Here is a 16,278-nt window from a genome sequence, read left to right as displayed (position 1 = left end):
TGTGCAGTATTGAGCATTGCAACTCTGTCAGTCCAACCCAGTATCAACCAAAGTAGAAGTTGCTTGGATGAATTAACACCACCTTGTACATATAAAAAAGTCTTTTCTTCTTCATGATTTTTGTCTCTGTTTAAAGGCATCATTTATCACCAGCTCACTGGAGACATGAGACAATACTTATCAAAAACTTCTGTTTTATTTGAGATTAGGTCAAAACATGATTTCCCTTTAAATAATAATAATAAATAATAATAATAAATAATAATAATAAATAATAATAATAAATAATAATAATAAATAATAATAATAAATAACCATTAGCAAAGGATTAAGTGTTACAAAAATTAAGAAAACAGAAAAAATAGGACAAAAAACATGCTCCCTTAGATAAACATTACATATTAGAAAAATTACTCTGTTGACTGGATATTAATACACAGTACATGTTTCAAAATCCATAACTTCTTAAAAGAACTCCTCAGCTAGCTTTCCAATTCTGATTTTATAGGCTAGCATGCTGTTTTCTAACATGTCACATCAAATAGTGTGAAAGTACACATAGTAACTAAGCACAAAATATTCCAGGATCACATTATTGCCATGCTGTTTTAATTTCTTTAGCTGCATGCTATTTCATACCAGGATTATTTTAGTTTTTCTAAAACAAGCACTCAAGCAAGACAGATGAACTGTTTCAGGTTGCCATTAGCTTACTAACTTTATCTAGAAAGTCTCATTCTAGATAACAATCAACGAAAGCGATGCCTATCGCAATTCTTCCTCCATGTCCTTTATCCATACTGCAAGGGCATTCAAGAAAAGGAACTTGAGTTTAATCTTTAAATTAAACACTAGATGGAGCCCACTTCCCAACACTGAAAAATGAAACTCCTTACTGCAAATTCTTAAAAGCCTATTGAAATATCTGGTCATGCATAAGCATGACATAACCCAAACAGCTGTTGTGACCATCATTACTGCAAAAGCATATACTAGCCAGCAATTAAATCTCTGCATAAAAAGACAGGCTTTAATACTGGGCAACTTGCAAAAGAATTCACATTCCTCTGTAAATTTCTTAGCTTGGAATCAGAGACTTGTGATACTTTAGAAATCCATGTGTGCCAAGTTTAATGTTCCACAGGACATACATAACGCTGGGCTAAGACAATCAAGAGAGAAATACAATTAAGTTTGATATCTTTGTATTTTAACAGTAAGTAGTACTGATTCCATCCACGCTAGAATTTGGCACATATGCTCATAAATATAAATTAAATAGGAAGAATTCTATTTTAGTTGGTTTTCATTAGTTCTAGTAAGAAAGCTCATTTGTGTTGTTTGATAAGACACTGTCTTTCTCAAATGAAACATACCACACGTTGAACTAGAGATAAATGATCTTAGTGTTAAAAAATAAAAAATGGATGCAACGATACAAAACTTGAGCAGCCTCATTGTTACTGGTTAAATCCAATCATTCCAGGCTCCATCACAAACAACTGTATTTTGGCCACCCTCTGGATCACCTCCACAATGCAAAGGGCAGGCAGAAATCACAGAAATACAACCCTTGACCATTTCTCAGCTTGCTGAAGGACATGCTAGCAGGAACACCTAAAAGCTAAGCAGACAATAAAGTTGTGCAAAGCCTCAGATGAGATTCCCAGCAACACAATTCTGCTGACAGCCGAGCTATTGCTGATTGCTTTAACCTTTGCCCAGTCCAGGCCACTGATTTTGCCTGACTCTTTTCCTAACAAACCTATGGTAATAGCTTCATCAAGGTTGAGATAAGCATGCAGGCAGTTAGCTTCACCACAAAAGACAGCATTTTGCCCATAAAAAGCAATCCATCCTGATCAAACAGAACTAACAACCCAAACTGAGCTTGCCTTTGTCGTTTGCTGCAGGATATTTTCTGAGTCACCTAGGAGGATAGGTCTTGACTAAGGAAATTACTAACTCAAGTTCACTAACTCGGATCCTAACTACAATTTCCAGAAGCCTGGGAAGAAAGGTACAGTGTTTCCCTAAAAGGCCCTCCCTAGTCATTTTTGTGAAAGACCTACACAGCACATCACTTTTGTCCCATATCCCTGCTGATGAAAGCTGGTCCTCAGGATCTGGTGGATTACTGCTGTGACATCTGCACCTAGGGCCAACTCTTTGAAATCAAACAAAGGTCTTCAAACATGAGACCTGCTGTGAGGAGGTCACAGCTTGTACTCATCGTCACACACGCACTGACGAGCAGCTCCACCAGCAGCAGAGGCAGGACGATGCCCACACGTGCCTAGGCTGTGCGGCAGCCCTGGAGCTGGCAAACAAACACTCTGCTGCCATAAAAGCAACAGGCTTTGTCTAAGCTACAGTAAGCATATGGTAAGCAGTTCTGATGTTAATACTTCTGTTTATGAATATCCCTTTTTCAGTCCTATTACATATGCTTTTAAAATACCCGAATGAAAAACATGTCTCAGATGGGCAGGTTTTTTATTTATTTTTATTTATTTATTTTTTTAAATCAATGGGTATAGCAAGCACCTAGAGTTTCTTCAAAAGCAAATATGAGAATAATTAGGATTTATTCAACACTTGACCTAAAACCATCTGGGAATAAAGGCCCATTTACTTCCAGTTGCTTTTGGTTCAATAAAGCAGTTACTTTATTAGCAGGAAAAGTATCTCACTGACCTCACAAATTTAAGTGTCAGCAAAAGGAGGAGAGAATCGAAGTACCAGCCACAGTTGCAGGTTTTACTAAATAGTAATGTTTAACTACTTCCTTATCACAATCTTCCTGTACAACTATAATTTAGGAACCTTTGCCACTGCAATTTTCTCTGCTTCATTTTCTTTACAGCTAGGCTTTTGTGTGTCAGACTAAATGCTTCTTCATCAGCACTATTATCCATGCAACAACTGAAAATGAACAGCTATGGTGAAAAAACAGAAAAGAAGAAACAGAGGCTTTGCATATGTATAAATAAATAAATAAATAGCAAATTATCCAGCCTAGTAATTGAGGCTAGAGGAAGACTGGACATTGAGCCACAATAGTTTCTTGAACGTAACACTGAAAAAAGTCACTGTGCATACACATAAAACAGTAAAGTTAAAACCAAGGTAAAGTTAAGGTTAAAAGCTTAAAATTTTACTTTTCCACAGCAATAATCTTGATGGCTTTATGGTCATGGTGCTTTCAGCCTCTGAATATGGAAGGAACACTATACTGTATCCTCCCTTGGACCTCCCCCACTGATCACATCTGATCACCGTTGGGGCACGACAGCTAGGAATGATAGCACACCTGCTATGTGCATGGAAGCAGATGGGACAGTGGTTTAAAAAAAAAAGCCTTTGAAATTCCATTGGAGTGACTAAACTGTTGCTATTCTTATTCACCTTTATTGCCTCTGAACACAAAGCAGGGAAGTCAATCTGTAAATGAAACTAACTCTTCAGGAATGAACAAAAAACAAGCTAACAAAACCTGAAATACAACAAAAAAAATAAAATCCAGTTAATTCAAAAACCCACATTTACTCACTTGTGCATTCATAAGCCATACACTACTAATAGCTCATTTTGTAAATGTTATGTTTGTTATTAAATGTTTGCTGAGCTAATGCCAATTATTCAGGCCATCTTCCTGAAAATACAAAGGGTTTTTCAGGAACAAACCATCAGCAGGCCTTTGCTCTTCCAAAGCCCCCTGTGGTCATTTCGGACCCATCCATGCTCTTCTTTGCAGACTCCTGTGTTTTATCATGCAAGTCAGCCTGAATGACCTTCACCACTTCTCTTTTCCTCTCCTTCCTCTACAGTCAGAGCTCTGCTTGGCTTCACATCACTACCACCACCACCCAGCATCTAGCTCACATTGAGCAGCTGCCTTGCATTTAGTTCCATCAACAATAGGTTTTAATCTTCTTGCTATTTGCACTCCCACATCATTTTTGAAGCTCTGGGAATAGTCATAGCCCAAGTTTTTTACAAAAAGCCAACTGGAAAAAAATAATTTCTCAAGGACCGAGAGCCTTCCCCATGAAGAATCTAGTTCTCCTAAAGTTTGCTCCCATTAGGTAAATAAGGCTTGTTAACTGACACCAGCAAAAGTCACTTGGTTACTTCCAAAGCTTGAGAAACTATTGATGCAGCTACCATTGGAGCATAACGAATAGCATATTGTTTCTTCAGAAGCAGCAAATTGTTTTGTGAAATTAAAAACTGAAAACAAGCTAACATCCAGAGACTGCCCAAGGCAGCAATATTCCAGAAGGAACCTAGCCAGATGCTACATTCCTCTTCACCTTACAAAAGCCACCCTCCTTCAGATGTCACCAGCAGTCTTGCAGCTTTCTCTCTCCATGACCCTGCCACTTCACTTCTCTTCCAAGCATAAAGGCCATACTAAATTCAAATGTTTTTTAAATGGACCGTAGGATAATTCAGGCCAGGAGAGACCTCAGGAGGTCTCTGGTCCAACCTCCTACTCCCAGCTGTGTCATCTGTGAGGTCAGACCAGATTGCTGAGGGCTTTGTCCACTTGGATGATGAAAACCTCCAAAGATGGAAGCTGCACAGCCTCTCTAGGCAGCCTGTGCCCTTGCCTGGTTGTCCTCAGGGTGAAAAAGTTTCTCCTTGTAACCGGTCTGAGCCTCTCTCATTTCACCTTATGCCTGCTGTCTCTTGCCCTTCCACCATGCAGCGCTGGGAAGAGCCTGGGGTTGCACCAGTTCTACTCTTTCAGTGAAAGCAAAAGAAACCAGCCCTTTTAGCTTTAATATTTACCTGCCTACACACACTACATTTTGCTCTTTGATTTGGATTAATGATTCCAATTGTAATTTTGCTTACTACATTTACCAAAAATTTAGATGTAACCGAACTAGAGCAATAGTGAAAAAATAAATTTAAGCACAGAATTGGGGTAGAAGTATTTGTCCATGTAATCACATCAAATTTCCTCCAACGTACACTGATGATGGAAACACTTCAGCTTTCACATTACTGCCCTTCCAGATATTAAAGCAGAGTATATCTTTATATAGGTACAACATGAGCCAATTATACATGTACATGTACATTACAAAATGGCCTGAAATAAAAGAGATCTACGCAGAAGCAAAGCCACGAGGAATGCACTTGAAGTTTTTAGATTTGAAGAGTTTTTGGTAGTGCGTACATCACAGTAAATATGCATTACTTACGTTCCTGGGCACAAGAGCTATTACTGTCTCAGGCTGATCAAGGCTTCTTAGCACATCAAAGAGCAGCAGTCTGAAGCAGTACATTCACAGATCTTACTACTCAGTTACAGAATTACCTTGTACCAGTCATGCAGAAGGCTTCCTAACTGCACTCCTAGCTACAGTGCTGGGGAATAAAAGGTATCTAACAGCAACCAAGAAATGAGAAAAATGCAGCACTGCAACATATGTTCATCCTGCCCGAAAGGTCACATGAAATGTGATTAGAGCCATTATCCTCCAGCACTCTGAATCTGAATATTGCCTTGAGACAAAGGCTTTCCGGCATAAGCTATGGATCAATAAAAAGGATTAAGCAGCAATACTTTGGAAATGCTCAAAAGTAAAATATCAGGTTTTAATCTCGGATTTCTCCAGAGCTGTGCCTGAGAAGACACTCTTACATTTCAGTCCCATCTTCCAGTCTCAGGCTCTCTGCACCTGTGCTAGACACAAATGCCACAGACCTCGCGTGTTCAGAGGACTCAAAAGGAAGAAGGAGAGGGCATGCAACAGCTAAACCCCACTGCAATCTGTTGGCAAGCAGCCTGTGCCCAGCCGCACACTTGCTCCCACGCTTTGCCCAGAACAGGGCCACCACCACACAGGGGTCACTCACATCTTCCCAAAGTGGGATGTGACGACAACACGTTGATCCTAAGTTTTCTTACTCAAAACTGAAGCCTGTGCATAAAGAAGACAGTTGCCACGTAGGTGAAAGGTGAGGCAAGTTGTTTTCCCTTGATGGAGCCCGTTAATAGTAATGAGCCACTCCTGCAGAATCTAAATAGCTCAGAGATAAATCCCAAGGCTGCTAAGCTGCCAGCCACCTCCAGTAAGTTCTCAGAGACAGCTTTACTCCTCCAGATAGTGCTGGGTGAACATAGCCACCTCCAGTCATGTTTCTGGAGTAGATCTCATGGCTCTTATGTTTGCAGCAAATGTCTTCCCTGCAGCTGTCCAGTCACCTTTAATTGAAAGTCCAAAATGCCAGTCTCATCCTCAGGGAGCAAAAGCGTTCCCTTTGAGATTTGCAGAGGAGCAAAGAACACAACCCTGAAAGAGCTCTACCTCTCTGTTTACACACCTCTCTGGAGACTACTTGGGATGGAAATCCTTTCCACAGAAAGTTCTGGTCCAGTATTGAATGCAAACAAAGTAGCAACACATTACTTCTGAAAGTTAACACCATGGACAACAGCAGCACGAGTGACAATACAAAGAACTGCACAGTATTTTTCTGAAAAACCATCCAATGAAATAATAAATTTTTATCTGAATTACTTGCAGAAACAACTGAATAAGCCAGAAAAGAAAAATTAAAATGTTCTAAGCCATTGCTTCACAGTGTGTCTTACAGAAAAATCATTTAAAAATTATTATAAAAGCAATAATACTCAATCTTATAAAGTGACACTATTTCAAATTAATCTGCTGCATGTTAATTCCTCCACCTTTGCCAACAATGAAACAGAAAAAAAAATGTTTCACCAAAAAATAAGTTGCAATTCAGTAAGCTTCGCCTCTTACTTCCACAAAACCAACATCCCAAAAGCAGATCTAGCCTTCATCAAACCAATAAAAAACAATTCTCCTGTTTCTCCCAAGAAAATATAAGTTGAACTCATTTTTCAGACTCACCAAAATTGTCCATATCCCAGGAGGCAGAAGCATGTCCAGTTTGTTGAGTCCATGGTTGCGGCACGGTCACAGCATTCAGCAGGAAAATGAGGGAAGGAGAAAAAAAAACACCACATGAGATTCAATGAACAACACAACACCATTGCTTAATGTTAAAGGAAATAAAACGGACACAATAGCACTATCATGATGATAAAAAAATAATATTTGCAATTTAGTCTGATCTGTTAAGAGGCTGGCCTCATATGGAAGATTTTGTGGGAATAAAACAAATCTCCTCCTGCACTTTTTTCCTCCCCCATCAGGGGGTAACAGGTGAGCACTATCACATACAGAAAAGATACACTATTCTCTGATACCACAGACATTTTTAAATCCTTGATGATCAGATGCAAGATCTGGTAGGGAAAGAAGTCAAAAATGACACGGGCCAGTGATTGTTTGCAGAATCCTCAATCAAGGAGGGGGGTACTAATAATTTATTCTTTACAATTGAGGGGCTTGAAACCTACCCTACAGCTAAGTAATTGTGCAGTTATACGCTTGCAAATCATCAAGAATAATCAAGCTGAAATGACAGCATGAGTTCTTTTCTAATAATAATAAGAAAAAAAAAAATGTTGCAGTTTTTCCAGGCTCAGCATTGATTTCCTTTGGTAACTGCTCCAAAGCATTCAACCTATTATTATTATTATTATTTTTTAATTATTACTATTTCAGAGAGGGATTGCTCTGAAGATATCTGTGCAAAATTCTGATCACTGTGGGTTAACCTAAACGAGTCCCATGTTCATATGTAAGAGCACTGAAACACGTGTTCATCTTTGGACTAGAGAAACCGATTGCATTTGCAAATTAAGGAAGAGCGAAAGGTCCTGGAGCACCTGATAAGGAAAGCGCTGAAGCCTGCAGTGGAGAGGAGGCAGCCAAGAAGGAGATGCTAGCCATGTTGTCCTCGCAGCTGTATCGTCATCAGATTCTGGCACTCGTGCAAACAGCACCAAGGCTGACGAGATGCCAAGGAGTCAAAGGTCCTTGAAAGTCTCTCACAACAGATTGGGAAATCTTCCCATCTGGTACGCTTGAGCCATCCAAATCCTCCAGACCAACTGTCCTCAGGAATACACCTAACCTGACAACACAAAGACCTTCTGCAGGGGCCAGGGCAGCTTTCTGGTGTCAAGAAATCCTAAGGCAGGCTAGGAGGGTGGTGAGCCTCCTGCACAGCCCCTGGTGTGGTGTGTTTCTTTTGGATTAGAAACCATCGGATATATATAAAAAAATGTATCTGTTGGTATCAAAAAGGAAAATATAACTGGCACAGGCAACTAATTTGCAGCCCCCCATGGATAATGGTTGATGAGTTACCTCCTCCTCTGCTTCCACGGCCCATTAATAAGACAGCAAGGAAGACTGCAGAATAAGGATGCTGACTGCTCATGTGTTTTCCACTTTGCTTGCAAGCAACTTTTTTGTTGCTTTTACTGTAGGAGTGCTTTTACAGAGGGAGCCTTTCCAACTCCTTCATGTGAAGCATATTGGAGGGGAAAGGGAAAAGAGATTGCAAAGGATTTTCCTTCTCTTCTGATTTCACTTGTCAGTCTTGTGAACCACTGTCCTTCCCCAGAGAAGTGACCATGCACCACTATTGTCAGTGTGACTGCAGCTACAGATTGCTCTCAAGATATTACCCACCTTTTGCTTCTGCAAGGGGAGTTGAGATTAATGGGAGGACAATTTCACTGGAGCAGACATGGCTCCAAGATAACCCCAAGGACTGTAATGGCCACTGAGTGATCTGACTAAACACAGGATTTCAAATTAAGGAAAGTAAGACTGTGATGGTGGCATGGAACAAGATGAACATTAATGAACTTACTCGGAGACAAGAAGTCAAGAGGTAACAGGAAAGGAGATGTGCAGTAGAAGGGAATGCAGGGTAATGTGGTGTGCAGGAACAAAAAGGAGGAAGGAACAAAACAAATGGGTACAGCTGACTTGAAAGCAGCTGAACGTGAGCAGGAGAGCTGCCAAACTAGTTTATGTAAGATGGAGAGATGGCAGAAGAGAGGGAAAGTGTTGCAGCATTCCCATTGACAATACTTCTTATGCATTTCTGAGTGAGAACAAAAAAGGAGTGCTGAAATTTCATACAAGCGGGGAGATTTCCATTAGCAGCTCAGGTCTGTGGAAAAAGAGAGTCCTGAAATGCCTTGATGGGATGGATGAATGGATGGGATGTAAGCATCAGCATCCACTGCCCACGCTATGTCCCAATTGCCTGGATCAGGGCGAGAAGAGATGCATTAGAGCAAGACTCCAGAGCAGAGCCATTTTGCATTCCCCCTGCTCCTCTTCACATGCTATTTTTGCATGACACCGGTTATGAAACTGAAAATGTTGGTTCAGCTTCAGGCAGCAATTTTAGGGTCAATTGCTTCTTCACCAGACACTGAAATCACAATTTTTCAAGCATCAAATTAGCTGTGAATGTTTTAGGGGACAGTGAACTTTACTTATGCATTATTACTTCAGGTCCCTCTCCTCCAAAGCCTGTATTGTAATCTGTCTTTATATGTCAGGTGCCTTTTTTTTTCTCGAATCACACTTTAAGATGAACTCTGCATTATACTACTTGTTTTTTGCCCTACCAGCTCATTCGTGACTGCTACACACTCTCCAGTGCAATCTGTACAAGTGGAGGCATATGCTTTCAAAGCCAGGTGAAGCATTTTATCCATTTATCACAAAAGTACATCAATATAGGTTTTCCAGCTAAAAGCTTTTGGAAGTTTCCTCAAAACTTTTATGGTTCACCCTGGATCCATTCCTAATCCACAGGCAGGCTAAAAGATTCATTGGCACCAGTGCTGCACAAAATAAACAAACAATAAAGCCTTAGTGAGGTCAGCTGTTCAACAACAACAAAAACAAACAAACAAACAAAAAAACAGGGCTATGCATCTTTCCCTAATACCATCAGCACAACACAGAACAATTGCAAGCCCTAATACTGGAGCTGATTTCAGCCAGGATCCACCTGAAGGATATGGCTCTGGAATCAAATTGATATTTGAACAGTTTCACAGCCAGCACTCCAGAGGGCCAGGACAAATGGAAACTAATGGAAATTGGAAAGCCATTGCTGTAGATGATGTCAGGTTCAGATTTGTGACTTCACCTGCCAGTAGAACTTGTGGTACAGAATAAAAACTTCCCAAATTAACTCCTCTGTGCAAGTGTTAGTAAAGTGTGAATGTGAAAAAATGTTCCTTAAAATGGAAGTGACCGTCCAGTATTATCCTGCAAATTTTATGCGTCTTCAGCTGATCAATTTAGAAGTGCTATTTTGTGTCAAAATGGGCTGCTCATAAAATCTTATGGAAGTAAGACAGTTGAAATGAGAAACAAGGAAACCAGCAGTGCTGGGGAGATTTAGCATACAAGCAATAAAGCTGAGTTGCATTTGGTCAGTCCCCACATCAGGTCTACAGCTTGCTATCCAACTGTGGGGGCAGACCATGAAAGCCTACCACGTCATGAGAAGAGAACTACACAACTGAAGCTCCCCATTTCCTTCAGTGAAGTCAATGCAGCATTACACATCAGTAGCATCAACATCTCCCTTCTGTCCTTGCAACGTACAGCCCAAGTGCTATTTGAGTTTCACAAAACATGATCTGTGGCAGCTCCTCAGAGGCTGAGAAACTTCAGCTCTTGGCAAGGTTTGGCAGTTCCCCCCCAGGAACTTATCTATTCAAAAGCCGTACACCCATACATGCATATATATATATATATTTATGTAGACATGAACATATATGCAAGCGTAGTATATGGATACACACACAATATGCATGTTTAGAAGTCTACAAATTACATAAAATGTGCTCATCACCCAGCAGGTGGCACTCGTACCACAAGCTCCCGATGCAGGAGCCCTATGGAGACTGCAGGCATTGCTCTACAGGAGGCACCATCCTCCTGAAAGGTAAAACCACCATGGACATAAAACGGCCTACAGACCTTTTGCAGGACCTGAAGTGTCAAGGCCGGCATCCAGGAAAAAACAAACAAACAAACAAACATTAGGCTTACTAGCCAGAGATGGCCTCCACTAATTCCCTTGACAGCAGCAAGACTTCACTTCTTGTGGTGAGCAGCATTTTGGGGACTGAAAGGGTTCTGGAGAAAAGCACGCCGAATACTTTTGATGTGGAAGCAATACCTTATGATGGTAAGAACAATAAAATTAAATGTAAAGCTTCCTTCAGACCTCATCACTTCTTTTCTTCATTTAACACACCCAACTAGCTTTCAATTAGTCCTACTAATAACGTGGGTTTGGGAAGATCTCATGAATGAGCAAAGCAGAACTGGCAGAGGAGATGCTGCTGTTTTCCTTCGATTAAAATTGAAGTCTTGTTTTCACCCATGACTCAAGCGTCACTATCACATACACATTCTCAGTATACCTCTTCTTCAGCTGAATGGTGCTTCAACTTCAGCTGAGTAGGTTTGTTTCTAAAAAAATATTTTCCCTTCAAGTTCAACATTCCACCTATCTCCCTCCAGTCTTAAAAGAGGAAAAGAAAAGAAGAAAAAAAAAAAAGTATGTTTAGAAGCATCAATCTGAAAACATCAGTTCCGTGTGGAGCATTTCTGTTCCCAGTAAGAGAATGCCTCATGTCAGATTGAAAGATGCCTTTCCAAGGTCATTTCATGTTCCAGTAGGCTTGTTATGAAGTTGTGGAACGGCAGATAAGGTTGCATGAGATAGTAAAGTGCCTTCCTAAGCTAGTTCTGAGCAGTAATGTGCAACCAATATTTGAGCTAGAGACTTCTATAACAATTACCTCTTAAAGCAACTTCATATGCGAAGATAAATGCTGCTGCAGGAAGGACAGGAGAGTACTGAAATACTAATAACCTGCTTTCCTGTTCTCCCAACAAAAAAAAAAAAAGTAGAAGAAAGCCATTTTCCTGGCAAACTTGCACTAATAGCACATGTTTATGGCACCTGGCACGGATGCATGGGGTACTTTATGAGGTACTTTCTAGGAACATTTGGGGGTATCTCCTTGGGAAATTTTGTTAAAATACCAACCCTTTGTAATAACGAGAATCTGACATTAAGAACTGTTTGATTCAGAACCTATAGAGGTATTTCCAAGTTACAAAAATAAAGATACTGGAGTAGATACCAGGATACCTATTAGATACCAGGACCAACAATTCCTAATGTTAAAAGGAAGAAAAAAAAATACGAAGAGCTACATGCATGTCTAATGTTTCCTTGAAAGTCATACAATCACAGCGTGAGAAACGATGATCTGGTATTTTTAGATTTCCTCCAATATAGCCCAAAAATGGAGGACACTACATAGCAGTAACCCCTCAGCATGCTGTTAATACTGCCTGAGCCTATCCCAAACTGCGAAGCAAGGTATGCGTCTGGCAAGGCACTGAATTGTGCATTACAATTTTGGCCATCACGCCAGGGACTGTATCCTTCCCTGGAAAGAGCAGGGGAACAAGCCTAAAAACTCCAGAAAGACAGACAGACAGGGAGAGAAATCCTTATCATAAATGGTTAGCTACGTCTTAACGAGGTTTAAAGCTCGACTGAGATTTATCAGTTAGAGGTCCGCAAAAATGCAAACACTTCGCATTGAAAGAGCCCAGCTAAAGTAACGGGGAGGGAGGAATCTATGCTTTTTCAAGACTCAAACGAGCATTTTGGGGGGGGGTCCAACAGCCTGTCAGGAAAATTTTGAAAAAAATGGCCACCCACTGCTGAACTGTGCACGAAATGCAGAGTTTCGGCGCTCCGTTTCTGCATTGCACCCACAGCCCCCGCGCTTTCCCCCCCCCCGCTGCCCGAGCATCCCCGGCGCCCCCCCCCCGGCTGCCTCCCGGGGACTCGGAGCCTGGAGCTGCCGATGCTCAGCTCCGGCTTCGCCCCGCTCCGGGGGGCTCCAGCGCTCCTACTTTGAATTTTCGGGCTCCCAGCACTTTTCTAAAGCACCGCTGCGACTACAGAAATGCGAAGAGGTCCAGCAGAGCTTTTTCTTTCAAACAACCAAAAGGGTAGAGGGGAGAGAAAAAAAAAATAAAATAAAAAATAAAAAAGGAAGGGGGGTGTTAAACCTTCCGTTAAACCTTTTTAGCGCGGAAGGAAGACGCACTGCCCCTGCAAAAGCTTGCGCACCCTCCGCAGCCTCCCCGCCGCGCAGCGCAGCGCGCAAAAGCCGCGCAGCCCTCAACTTCGCTCCGCGGGTGCCGCCGAGGGGCTGGCAGCTCCCGGGCGGATCTTCCGCGAGGGGGGAGAGGTGCGGGAAGGGAAGGGAAGGAAAAGAAAGGATTGGGAAGGGAAGGAAGGGCGGCCGAGGGACAGGCAGCCGCAGGATCCCTGCCCGCCTGCGGCACTCCCGCACCGCCGGAGAGGGGCGAGCGCTGCCCGAGGGCACCCCCGGCTGGGGGGCGGGCAGCAAAAAAGCGGAGGGGGGAACTAAAAATTAATTAATTAGATGAAAAAAAAAGGGGGGGGGGGGAAAGGGGAGAGCCAGGGGGCAGCGCACGCCCCTTAGCCCTCCCCGTCGACCTCAAGCCAAGGACAGCCCGGCGGCCCCGCTGCGCATCGCGACCCGCCGCGCCGTGCCGTGCCAAGCCGTGACAAGGGACAGCCCGGTGGCCCCTCACCTGAGCCCGTCGCAGGAGATGCTCCGCTCCGCTCCGCGCCAGCCCCGGCCCGCCGAAGTTACGCGCAGCGGCCGCGGAGCCGGGCTCCCACCTGCAGCGTCCGGCGCACTCCGGCTGCCGGCTCGGCACGGCACAGCTCGGCCCGGCACGGCTCGGCTCGGCCCCCCCCCGGCCCCATTGGCCGGGCCGCCGCCTCCGCCCCTCCTCCGCCCCGCCCCGCGGCCGCGGACACCCCCGCGGAGCTGCGCTGCCCTCCTGCCCCGCCGGCTGCTTGGGGGGGGGGGTGCCACCCCGGTCCGTTTTATTTTAATTTTATTTAATTTTATTTAATTTTATTTAATTTTATTTAATTTTATTTAATTTTATTTTATTTTATTTTATTTTATTTTATTTTATTTTATTTTATTTTATTTTATTTTATTTTATTTTATTTTATTATTTTCCTTTCATTATTTTATATTTATTTTCCTTTACTATTTCATTTTTATTTTATATATCTTCTTTTCTTTTTTTTAATTATTATTATTTCTTTTTATTTTATTTATTTATCCATTTTGGTGCGGTGTGGGAAGGGAAAGTGATAGAAGCCCCAGTGACAACCAGCTGAACGCGCTCTGTGCCACAGGCCCCCAAGCCTGCCCTGGGAAGCCCCAAACTTCCCCAGTGCAGCCCCACGACTTCCAGGAAAAGCAGGTTCCTGACCTCTGCCCGGCTCCTTCTTTCAGCAGCCCGATTTCCTGCTTGCTATCTTGCTAAAGGGACGGGTAGCACCCACAAAAGTGCTCCTAACACAGAGGGAGCCAGAGGACAGGAGACGTGGGATAGGACCGAGAATCTGGCTGTGCTGCGAGGGTGTGAAATGAAAAGCCCATTCGTCACCTGCAGGGATTGTGGACCCCCCCCCTTCCATGCAGCCACCTCTGCAGAAGTGATGCTCCACCCCTGGGAGCCCACCAGTGTCCCCAGAGGACACCCTCAGCCACTTTTGGAGATGGTGAGGATTCCTGGGCCACAGCAGGAAATCCCTCAGGAGAAGGAGGTGCCAAGGAGGCAGCAGAGCTGCTGAGGGTGCTGTGCCCAAGTCCTTAGCACCACAATTACTCCTGACCCTGCACAGGGCTGTAAATCGCAGCCAGGCTGCTTGATCCCCGTGGGTAGGCAGCTGGCGTCACCGCTTTTAGAAAGAGCAGCAGCCACGCAACGCCGCCACTTAACACTGAGCAAATCTCCCTGCCCACCTGGCCCCGCTGCCTGAAGCTTGCCCACAGTGCAAGCTATTGCTGCAATCCACGTGTAGCCGTGGAGTTCAAAGGATACCCGTGGCGGAGATGTCCTCACAAAGAGGACATGGGGTGCCAGCTGCTGGTGGCAAAGGTTGAAGTTCCCACGAGGAAATTTTGCTTCGACGTACAAGATAATTTTTCAAGATAAGCTGTGCTTAGGTCGGCTGAGTGAGATGAGCCTGCTATCGAATGGAGTTGTGTGGCAAGCAAATTTCCTGGTTGTCTGCATTATTATTATTATTTATTTATTTTTTAATGGGGAGCTAGGTACATCTATTGACTTTTGCAGCTTTGCCAGCTGATACGCAAGGTGCAACGGGCTCAAAGAGCCAGAGGTGGGATCTGGCTACGTAGCCTGATTGAGTTTTTCTGCTACTTTGGCAATTTGTAGAGGGCAGATGAAGTCAGGAGCTCTAAGCAGGCCTACAATGGCCTTCGCAGGAGCCTTATGGGTACAGTCAGTGCCATAACAGGTTTCTAACCTCTGCTCAGGCTGAGGGGGCTCTGATAAAATACAGAATGTGTAAAAAATATGCTATAAAATGAATGCTAAGAGAAGGAAGGGGCAAACCACTGCTCTGCCACACATGGTGGCAGGTGCTGGGGGCTTTGGGGGATTCGGAAGCAATCGCCCAGCCCTGTTTCATCGGACGAAATGGCTGAAGCATGTTGTGTTTCTCTTCGGTCCCTGTTGGGGAGGCTTTAATTAAACAAAGGAACTAATGGCGAGTTCCTAAAATATCCATCAGAATGATCAGGATGTCTGCCGGGAGAAATCTGACTTTTGGGGCTTCAAGTTGTGCCAAGTCATTGTGTTCGCCAGGAAACGAGGGTGTTCTAGGGCAGGTGAAAGATAAATAAATCACACTCACCCTCTTCCAGTACTTCATGCTTTTATTTCCAAAGCAATGTTCCAGTGTCTTGCATACGTTCGTTAGGTATTTACTTAATAGAGTGTAACAGCTTTGAGGCTTTTTTTTTCCTTTCTTCCATTGTGGTTAATGCTTTTAGTACATTGTACAGGAGTCTCTCCTTACTAAAATTACCATCCTAAGCACCCCTCTCTGAAATTACTGTGCTAAGGATCCCTAGCAGAGGCTGCATTAGACGGATGTTAATCTGATTTATGCTAACCTGGTGCGACAACTCACGGTAATAGGTGATATAAAGTTGAAACCTTGTGACGGGGAGGACATTCGTTCCTGCCCACGACGTGAACACGGGAGCCTCACGGGGCCAGCTCCTGCGAGTGCAGAGCGTGCGAGTGCGGGGTGATGAACGAGGGGAAGTATTTACTACATAACTCTGCAGAGTCATTTACACCGGAGAGCATCATTATTTCCACACGTATCAGTACTTCCTAGCACGGGCTGGCCTCATATATCCCAACTTTTATGGGC

At 43.3% G+C, this 16,278-nt stretch overlaps 1 protein-coding gene across 2 annotated transcripts in view; it reads right to left on the bottom strand.

The window, feature by feature from the left end:
* Positions 1-13,710, bottom strand: part of EPB41L3 (erythrocyte membrane protein band 4.1 like 3) — a 141,552-nt gene extending 127,842 nt beyond the window's left edge. For both annotated transcript variants that reach the window (XM_084508106.1, XM_084508107.1), the window contains exon 1: positions 13,596-13,710. The gene's annotated coding sequence lies outside the window, so the exon portion shown is untranslated. The remainder of the gene's footprint in view (positions 1-13,595) is intronic.
* Positions 13,711-16,278: the final 2,568 nt, after the last annotated feature.

Source organism: Aythya ferina, assembly GCF_964211825.1.
Source record: "Aythya ferina genome assembly, chromosome: 2".
Taxonomy (NCBI): domain Eukaryota; kingdom Metazoa; phylum Chordata; class Aves; order Anseriformes; family Anatidae; genus Aythya; species Aythya ferina.
The sequence above is the reverse complement of the archived record's forward strand: the minus strand, read 5'-3'. Positions and strand labels throughout refer to the sequence as shown.